The sequence below is a fragment of the Limulus polyphemus genome, unplaced genomic scaffold (assembly GCF_000517525.1).
Source record: "Limulus polyphemus unplaced genomic scaffold, Limulus_polyphemus-2.1.2 Scaffold4970, whole genome shotgun sequence".
Taxonomy (NCBI): domain Eukaryota; kingdom Metazoa; phylum Arthropoda; class Merostomata; order Xiphosura; family Limulidae; genus Limulus; species Limulus polyphemus.
Genome location: NW_013670580.1, coordinates 18,032 through 28,963, shown reverse-complemented (window position 1 = coordinate 28,963; position 10,932 = coordinate 18,032). Strand labels below are relative to the sequence as shown.

The 10,932-nt window shown below is 38.3% G+C and overlaps 1 pseudogene; it reads left to right on the top strand.

The window, feature by feature from the left end:
• The first annotated feature begins 5,924 nt into the window (after positions 1 to 5,924).
• LOC106471933 lies at positions 5,925 to 9,328 on the top strand (annotated as a pseudogene).
• Positions 9,329 to 10,932: the final 1,604 nt, after the last annotated feature.

The following is a 10,932-nucleotide window of genomic DNA, read 5'->3' as shown; positions in this document are numbered from 1 at the left end:
CCTTTCCTTCTTCCAACCGTCACTGTACCAGAGCACAGATAACCTATTGTGCAGCTTTGCACTAAACAACAACAACAACAAATAATCCTTCTTCTGTACCTTTCCTTCTTCCAACCGTCACTGTACCAGAGCACAGATAACCTATTGTGCAGCTTTGCACTAAACAACAACAACAACAAATAATCCATCTTCTGTACCTTTCCTTCTTCCCATTGTCACTGTACCAGAGCACAGATAACCTTTGTGCAGCTTTACACTAAACAACAACAACAACAACAAATAATCCATCTTCTGTACCTTTCCTTCTTCCAACCGTCACTGTACCAGAGCACAGATAACCTATTGTGCAGCTTTGCACTAAACAGCAACAACAACAAATAATCCTTCTTCTGCTCCTTTCCTTCCTCCAACCGTCACTGTACGTTACAGCTACCTGTATATTTTTTGCATCTTTGTTTCTCTTGTCTTCATTGTATTGTACTGATTTTTAGATATTTACCGAATTATTGTACCTTCTGTCAACACTGCACTATACTAATTACCTTCTATACCTTTGTTCATCTTTCCTACACTGTACGGTACTAACTCCTAGACATCTTCTACACCTTTGTTCATCTTTCCTACACTGTACGGTACTAATTCCTAGACATCTTCTGCACCTTTGTTTCTTTTTTTTTTCAAACAGTGTAAAATACTGCTTCTCGAACATTTTCTGTAGTAATCTAAGTTGTCAAAATCCGACAAAATTTTTTGTTTCCTTGCCACTTCGTTTGTTGAGGAATCGCACGGCGAATCAATAAACTCTTTATATGAGGTGTATAAAAATAGTTACATAATGCTGGAACGTTTGGTGGTTTCTTTTTATTTCGACCTCACTGATCATTTAGTTAGAAGCTTTAAAAACAAAGAATGTTGCAGAATAGAAAGTGAATTTACGTACTATGCGATATACTGGGTTTAATAGCTTAAAGTTTTAATCAAACATAAGCAACTTATGACTAACACTAGGGGGGGGGAGACAAAACTTTGGTGTCACAAGTGCTTGGTACAATCCTTGTTAATGAGAAAAGGAGTCTTCAGTGTATGGTCCGCCAAAATGAAATAACACATAATAACTAAATTACTATTGCTGGAAATGTGGAATGAAAAATCACATTGTTAAGAGTGTGATTTTTTTCACAATTTCATGATTTTCTCATGCTATTGTTCCAGAATACTTTAATACATTTGCCCAATTCACAATATAAAACCAATATTTAAGCCTCGGATTGCTAATTCATAAAGACCTGTATTCAATGAAACCGCTCATCATCTCTGATTGGTCAGATTATATGCATCAAAGGGGTTTTTCTTGAGATCAAAGATTCATTATTTTGCTTGCCATTCATTTCCAGAAGAAGCTAAGATGAACTTGTGAAAGTAGCCTTTCTCGTGTCTTCTCGTGTTTCTTTATTTCAGGTTTGAAGCGGATTAAACATACTATTGATGCCTTGATGACGTAAAAGAAGAAAGGTTTTTTTTTGTTTTTTTTCAGACAAAATTAATTACCTCAAGGGTATTAGTATAAAGATAGCTTAACAAGTCTTTTCAAAAGATAGCACAATAAATAACAATCCTCCTGGATTAAGCTACATTTAAGAGGCAGTCTGCACAATACTTAAACGATAAAATTTCCAGAATCTTATGAAAAACTTCCAAACAAAGCTCCCATGAATGCAGTGACTCCAAACAAGGTGATTTTGAGAGAGTCCGTTCACTCTTTGTGCAAAAAAAAAAGCTGGACTTTTCTATTATTATATTTATTGAGTTACTCTACCAAAAACAACAACAAAAAACAAGATATTTTTGACTAGATTTGTGTGTTTATTTTGAACTTCGCGCTAATTTTTCTTAATTTAGAAGGAAGGAAGCAAGTCAACACCGCCAACTTTTGGGCTACTCTTTTACCAACGAATAATGGGATTGACCGTCACGTTATATCTCCCCCACGGCTGAAAGGGGAGCATGTTCGGCGTGATGGAGATTCGAACCCGCGACCCACAGATTATGCGAATCAAGCGCCCTGACCATATGAGGCTGACTAGATTTGAAAGGTTAGCGAGCGCTGAGCTAATGGAAGCCTATTGCGACATCTTGGCGATGAGATGAGATTCAATCGTAGATAAGTGGACGAGACTACTTTGACTAGCTAGCTTTTGTAGTTCTAATTGCTCTGATGCTCTTTGACAGTTGCTTATGAAAATGCTTGGAGCTATTGATACGGATCTAACACTTGCTCGTCATCTATCACAAGTAACGAACTTCCCCTTAGGAAGGCGCCCAGACAAGGAAGGGGGCAGGGCAGATGTAGGTGATCACACTGAATGATGTAGCCTCAGTGACCCTTAGGTAATCTCCAATACATCTTAAATGTCGCAGGTTGCCAGCTTTCAGTTCACTTCTCATATTTCTTCACCCCCCCCCCCCCTATCAAACCATCCCATCTTCATCACGGGTGTCTTCAGTTTATGAAATATAGATTTTAATCGACTGTGTGTGTGTAAAGAAAATTACGGTTCTCTGTAAACTGTCCTATAATTAACAGAATTAACGCATGCGATCTTAGACGCAAGTGAGAATCCGAGTGGTTTAACCTTACCAGTATCATGGGATAAATAAAGGATAGAGATATAATTACGTTGGACTAATCAAATCACTTCATTAGCCTCAGTGTTGTCAATTTATTACTTGAACCACAGGCTTCCAATCCTCGACAGCATCTTCCCCATCTTTATGATCAATACAAAAATACTAGTTTTCGACGTTGTTTTAGTTCCAAGCTAAGTTATTGATAACTGACGTCTTAGAATGTAAAGGAACTAGGATGCGAAGAACTGTAAAAACACAATCTACGCGAATTAAGTTTGGTTTGTTATGAATTTCGCGAAAAGCTACACGAGGGCTATCTGCGCTAGCCGTCCCTAATTTAGCAGTGTAAGACTAGAGGGAAGGCAGCTAGTTATCACCACCCACCGCCAACTCTTGGGCTACTCTTTTACCAACGAATAATGGGATTGACCGTCACTTTATAACGCCCCCCGGCTGAAAGAGCGAGTATGTTTGGTGTGACGGGGATTCGAACCAGCGACCCGCAGATTGCGAGTCGAGCATCCTAACCACCTGGCCATGCCGGGGCCCTAACCACCTGGCCATGCGAATTAGGAAATAAACGTGATAAAGACAGGAAAACAAGCTAATCGTGATCAGTTAGGCTTTTTTATATATACAACTTTGCTTATTTCACTGTATCAGCAGTATTAATACAAACAGTTTTCGGTATTCAGTCGTCAATTAATAAAGTCCGTGAATAATCCACTTGTACTTAATATGTAGTAATAAAATATGTCAAACGTTCTAATGTTCAAATTTGTAACCTCGTGCTATAATGGTCAGTAGCAAGATCGCTTTTTTTTCTTGACATTTTTAGCTCGGCAAGTCCAGGTGGTTAGAGCGCTTGACTTCGAATCCCGTCCCACCAACCACGCTCGCCCTTTCAATTGTGGGAGCGTTATAATGTGACGGTCAATCCCACTATTCGTTGGTAAAAGAGTAGCCCAAGAGTTGGCGGTGGGTGGTGATGACTAGCTGTTTTCCCTCTAGTCTTACACTTGCGCAGATATACCTGGTGTAGCTTTGCGCGAAAAGCAAAACAAACAAACTGAATTTTTAGTCACGTGTATAGAAGGAAGAGGTCATCATGAACCTGACCCTCCCTGGTTCATCAAAAGACCAAAACACCGATTTTGGAGAAGAAGAAGTTCACGTGTACCAACGCTTCGTTGAGCTCTACCTCTTAAAGTTTAATATATTAACGTTTATGCTTGTACGTAATCGTTCTGAATGTATTAATTGCACGTACCCACGATTGATATTCAATACAAAACGTTGACTGACGTCAAATATACGTTCTTTAGCGTATTATTTTCTATCTTGTTGGGTGTCTTTTAATGTATGTTTCTTTATAGATACATTCATACCAAATTCTCGACAATCGTCAATTATAATAAGAAAGTAATATACACTTGTAAAGAAAGGAGTTCAATACCTTCTGCTAGTGACGAGTATCACATTAACAACGACTGTGTTTGCCAATTAGACTTTATATCAGAAATCTCATATTCTTTGTGATTTATTATCATTTTTTTACGACACACACATTTAGACGACATACAATTGAAGAAGAAGAAACAGTCGATTTTTGAAAACTGAATTGATCATTTACTGCATGAATAAATCTTTTATTGTAAGTTCCTTTCTTTTGAGTTCCATAAACCATAAAACCAATATGTAAACATAACAACAATATGTTAGAAACAAAACATTTCAGACCAAAACGTTGCTTGTAAGAAGAAGCTATCCACATTTTCTTGGAAGCGTCATTGTGATATATATATATATATATATATATATATATATATATATATTGGAACTCTTGTTTTCAATACGGAATAATAGGTGTCGTAACACTAATCTATGGTTATTTGCTTACAAACGTTTTCGACTTTCTTGTTAATAGGATTGTATTGATTCGTGTTTTAGTTGATGTATCACATTTTGTTTCTCTAACTTTCTGTCTGGACAAATTAATGCATTTGTATATATATATATATGCATGCAGTATTCCATTCTGTCCAGGACGCTATCGTAGGCTGCCACATTGATGAATGTGCTTGGACTTGTAAACCTTTTTACTGAATATTAAAGTTTTTCTTCATTATCCATCCAAGCCGTCTCCAGCCATTATTAGTCTCAAAGTGGGTTCCTCGTCACCGAATTTTTACTGAAATATTGAGGAGCTGAATGTAACCAACGGATTGGCTGTATTTTTCTACCAAAAGAAACACGGCTTTGACCTAATTAGTAATTTGACCTAATTAATCAGTAAGATAAAAAAAAGTTAGGCCTAAGTTTGTAATATCTACCTACCCAAGCCTAGTTTACACGAACTTTGTGGTGTACAATTGAGTTTGTGCTAGTTTATTTTAGCTTCTTATTTTTTACAAGATCCTTTAAAGTCCTTTTGCGAGTTCAGTCTGTTAATAACGCTTCCACTAAATGCATCGTGAGATGGTAAGTAAAGAAGTGGTTAGTGTGAAAGACAATTTTCATGCAGTACAATCTTTCACTATCACAAATACCAACAAGAGTAATGTTACTGTTCTCAGAGAAAACTTAAGTCTCATTAGCTTCTAGGATTTTAGTGTTGAAAATCCTAACTTTAATTAGTTCACTGTTCATTGAAGCTGAAAAGAAAACGAGCAACAGACAAAGATAAACTGAATTAAATGCTGTATTTCAGGACAATACTAACATGCTATGGTTACCAAAAAGAATTCTGGGATAGCGTTTTTTTTTATACAAACAAAAATGTTTAACACCATTTCTGGCTTTCAACCGAGAAAGCATGACATTTTGAAATATTTCCACGTAATATGCATGTGTGTTAGGTTATCTGAAATTACTTTTAATCTCGTTTCATTTCTTTTATATATGTATGTGTTTTGTGTCTGATAAAAGAATAAATTTTATGAATTACACGAGTCAGGAATCAGTAAAACAACAAAAGTGATATGATCATGGCATCATTTTCACTTTGTGGATCTTAAAGTAACATGACAAACACACTTTTTGGATCTTAAAGTAACATGATAAACACACTTTTTGGATCTTAAAGTAACATGATAAACACACTTTTTGGATCTTAAAGTTACATGATAAACAGAAGTTGCTTTGACACAACCTAATTTAGACGATCCTGTTATTCATAATGATAAAATACGTAATGATGAGTTCACTTAGAACATGGTTTACAGGGAATCTGATAGCAATTTATTGAGATGAGGATTAACGCTCTTATTTGTTTTCTTTCTAACAGGTACAATCCTAATGGCTGAATCCGTTTTCTTTTGCAACTTGGAACATCTGACAATGTTTCATACGTAAAACTCAATCAGTCTTTCATGATGTGGCGTGGCCAGAGGTCGGAATCAAGCAGTGGAGGGGAAATTAAGATCATCTGGTGTTTGCAGATGTTATGGATTTTAAGTTTTGTGCGTGGGGGTGTATCATTCCACTTTACAAGAGATGTTTACAACGCTACCATTCCAGAAAATCCAGTGGGAAAAGTCTATGTTACTCCCACAGAAAAAATGGGAATTTTCATCTTTGACCCTTTGCTTCAAGTGGAGTACAATATTGAAAATGGAAATGAAGAAAAGCTGTTTGTGGCTGAAGCTCAGAATGTAGGTAATTTCTGGTTCCTTCGCATCAGAACAAATACAAAAGTTCAAGTGTCCTTGAACAGAGAGTCAAAAGATTTTTATAAGTTACAAGTAGAAGCTGCCATTAGCTCAAACATTTTAGAAAATGTTAAGTATAGTGTTAAGACTGAGGTACATGTTCAAATTCTAGACACCAATGATGTTACTCCTTTATTTTACCCTCTTCTTATACGGTTTCCGTTCCCGAAGATACTCCATTGCATCAAAGTATCGCAAAAATTACTGCAGAAGACCCTGATACTGGAATAAACGGTGAGATTTATTACAGCTTCCAAAACCAAACATTTCAATTTGCTATTCATCCTACCACAGGGATTATCACTGTGACTCGCCCTTTGAATATGGAGAAAGAACCTCGCTACGATCTGACTGTTCTTGCTCAAGACAGAGGACCCAAACCTGATGTGGGGGTCATTGTGAGGAGAAATGCTGCATCATTGAAGGTTGTGGTAAATGCTGTAAACCAACATCCCCCCGATATTGACATTGTTAAACTTCCAGTTATCTTAAGAAAAAACCTCTTACACGTGTATGCCATTGTTCGCGTGGTGGATAAAGATCGAGGTTTATATGGACAAATTCGATCCCTAGAGATTGTAGATGGAGATCCACTTAAATATTTCCACATCTCTAAGGGACAGCAACCAGATGAATTCACTGTCAGTATTTCTGAAAATTTACATCATGACATTATAAGTAGTCAGTTTAATCTTACTTTGAAGGCCACTGACAAAGGCATTCCACCAAAATTTTCAGTAAAAAGTGTATGTGTACAGGTTCCTCACTATGATGACCGACCTTTGATTTTCCATATGACCAACTATAAAACAGTGGTAGAGGAGGTTGCTCCTATTAATACACCTGTAATTTTTGTAAAAGCAAAACATCCGGACGGTAATGAAAATGTAGAAATATTTTATAAAATAGAAGAAGGTAATCAGTTTCAATTCTTTACTATAAATCATAAAACTGGTTTAATAGCCACGAAAAAGAAACTGGATTGGGAAAAGAAGCCCTATCATTTATTGACAATAAGCGCCCAAGATCGAAGCACTGATGGGCTTAAAAGAAAAGGATTTGCAACAGTTCATATTGAAATATTAGATAACAACGACAACAATCCTGTTTTCAACTCGTCATCTTTCATAACAATCAACTTTGAAGAAAATAAACCCACTGGGAGTGTGGTATACACAGCCCATGCTTATGACCTCGATGATGGTGACAATGGGTACGTTTCGTATCATCTAGCCAATCTCAACTTTCTGCCCTTCACCGTGGACCACTTCACTGGCCAGATCAAGACGACAGAAGTTCTGGATTTTGAGACCATGCGAAAAGAATACCTTTTGAAGGTAAGAGCATCTGACTGGGGAACTCCTTCCCGAAGACAATCTGAACTTTTAGTAAGAGTTCGGGTGACAGATGTGAACGATCACAGACCACAGTTTGAGAAAGTAGACTGCATTGGCTACGTTTCAAAAACGGCTTCTCTCCACACAGAAATTTTAACTCTATCTGCCATAGACTTTGATGCTGGTAGCACAGTGACGTACAAGATGTTTTCTTCTGATCACAACAATTGTTTTCATGTACATGCTACCACCGGAATATTGACATTGACCTGTGACCTCAGCCTACAGGAATTCACGGAAAAAGTTGTGAATGTATCAGCCACAGATGGACAGCATTACGCAGATGTTATGGGCATAACCATGAAGGTGGTTGATCCTCTTCAGCATCCCAGACTGGCAAACAAAGATGCAGTGGTTGAATGCAGGGATGACGGTATCACGGAAAGATTGAAGGAACAAATGAGTCTTGCCGAAGAAAACAATCAAGGTAGTCCTGATGACGTCACGGAAGCTACACCATCAAGATACGGTGATAACCTGCATAGTCCTCGGTTCTCCAATGACTTACCCAAAGAAATGAATGTAAAAGAGAGCACACCAGTTAACACGCAGCTGCTGATAATCTCTGCAGAAGACTTAGATCATGGATATAATGGGGAGCTAGTGTTTGTTATCTCCAATGGAGACGAAGATAACTGTTTTCAAGTTGAAATGCATTCTGGGAAGCTAATACTCATTGGTGACCTTGATCATGAAAGGACAACGCGATATGCTCTCAATATTTCAGTATTTGACCTCGGCCAACCGCCGCAAAGTGCATCTATGGTCTTGGAAGTGATTGTGGAAGACGTTAATGACAACGCACCTGCATTTGATAAATCTTTTTACCACTTCACAGTACCCGAAGACGCGCCAAACGGAACGATTTTAGCAAAGCTAAGGGCCTTTGACGTAGATTCTGGATCAAATGGGCAGTTATCGTTCTCGTTAGTGTCCAACAGCCAGGATTTTTATATTGATAGATATACAGGAACATTATCGATTCACGGAGCTTTAGACAGAGAAAGGATTAGGCGTTATGAACTGGAAGCTCAAGTATCAGATTCTAGCCTTTATTCTAGAGTTGGTATCTCTGTTCAGGTTCGTGATGTTAACGATAATCCCCCCAGATTTCCAGTAGGACAGTATTTGGCTAAGTTACGTGAAGACATTCCTATAGGCACTGTGGTAATGAGTCTATCCGCCAATGACCCAGACTCAGGCGAGGGTGGAACTGTATTTTATGAAATAGTTAACAACGAATTAGATATGTTTAATATTGACAGACAGACGGGGTTCGTCCGATTAAATCGTGCACTAGATTACGAGGAACGGCAAATTTACAACTTGACTGTCGAGGCTAGCGATTTAGGCGCCCCCATCCTTTCATCTAGTGCTATTCTCTTAGTGGAAGTTGAAGATGTGAACGAAAAGCAACATGCTCCGGTGTTCAGGGATCAGGTTGCTATGGGAACAGTGCGTGAAAACCGACCAGAAGGAACATTTGTTATGCAAGTTAGAGCAAATGATGGCCATCATAGGGGAACGGAAGATAACTTTCAGTATTTTTGGAAATGGATGAAGGTACTGGGCTCTTCAGAATTGACCAAGAAGGTAAGATTTTATGCTTGAATTTGGTTATTGAAGATAACGGAACGGTGGTTATGATTTTGTAGGCTCGGTATGGCCTGGTGGTTAGGGCGCTTGACTCGCAATCTGAGGGTCGCGGGTTCGAATCCTCGTCCCACCAAACGTGCTCGCCCTTTCAGCCGTGGAGGCGTTATAATGTGATGGTCAATCCTACTATTCGTTGGTAAAAGAATATCCCAAGAGTTGGCGGTGAGTGGTGATTACTAGCTGCCTCCCCTCTAGTCTAATTAAGGACGGCTAGGGCAGATAGCCCTCGTGTATTGGTTTGAATTTCGCGCAAAGCTGCTCGAGGGCTATCCGTGAAAGACTAGAGGGAAGACAGTTAGTCATCACCACCCACCACAAACTCTTAGGCTACTCTTTTACCAACGAATAGTGGGATTGGCCGTCACATTATAACGCCCCCACGGCTGAAAGGACTGACACGTTCAGGCCACAAAGAAAGAATCACATTTAAATGTTATTTGCGAATCTGTGAGTCAAACAATTACGCTATTCCTTATTAGAATATAAGAGTCGAATTCCACGTTGGAGAACTTTACAAATTGATGAAGATAGAAAAACCTAAGGATTCATCATACGGAAGAGAGAAAAAGCAAATACGTATTTATCATCCTTCCTCATTATAATTTGTAGATTTTGTGCCTTTGAAAGTCAGTGGGACCTTGAAGTTCAAAGTGAAATCAGTATTACTTAAATTTGCAGTCACGTTTAATATTAGGAGGATTAACTTACTAGTGACGTAGTGATGATAATCAGGATCTAGGAGAGCAAATCTATGCTTATATTTATAGGTTCTATGATCTAAGTTCATATATAGAAGAAGTAAAAAATTTAACGACCTGCATCTCCATAATGTATCTTTATTGGCTCAATGTTTCTCTATTATGCCCCCCCCAATAGCACAGCGGTATGTCTGCGGACTTACAACGCTATAAACTGGGCTTCGATAACCATGGTGGGCAGAGCATAGATAGCCCATTGTGTAGCTTTGTGCTTAATTACAAACAAACAAACAAATTATCTATTACAGCTTCTTCAGGCGCTAAGGGCACTCGATTCGCAATATGTGGGTCGCGGGTTCGAACCCCCATCACCAAACATGCTCGCCCTTTCAGCTGTGGAGGCGTTATAATGTAACGATCAATCCCACTATTCGTTGGTAAAAGAGTAGACCAAGAGTTGGCGGTGGGTGGTGTTGACTAGCTGCCTTACCATTGCAAAATTAGGAACTGTTAGCGCAGGTAGACCCCGAGTAAATTAAGCAAACCAAATCATCGGGAGTTATCGACATCCTACAAGTTCACTAATTCAGTCGGAACGAAATTGGAACGCTGTCATATGTTAATCGATCATTGATATTCGGGTTTAAAAGGTTGAGATCATATTCATATAATGTCAAACATTGCTGAATTTAAATTTAAACGGAAAATTTAAGGGTTCATTATATATTCATAATTTTTTAATATTTGTTTGATATGATCTGAACCTTTTAGACACGTGTATCAATGATCGATTAACATATAAAGGCGTTCCAATTTAGTTTCAACTGGAGTACTGACCTTTTG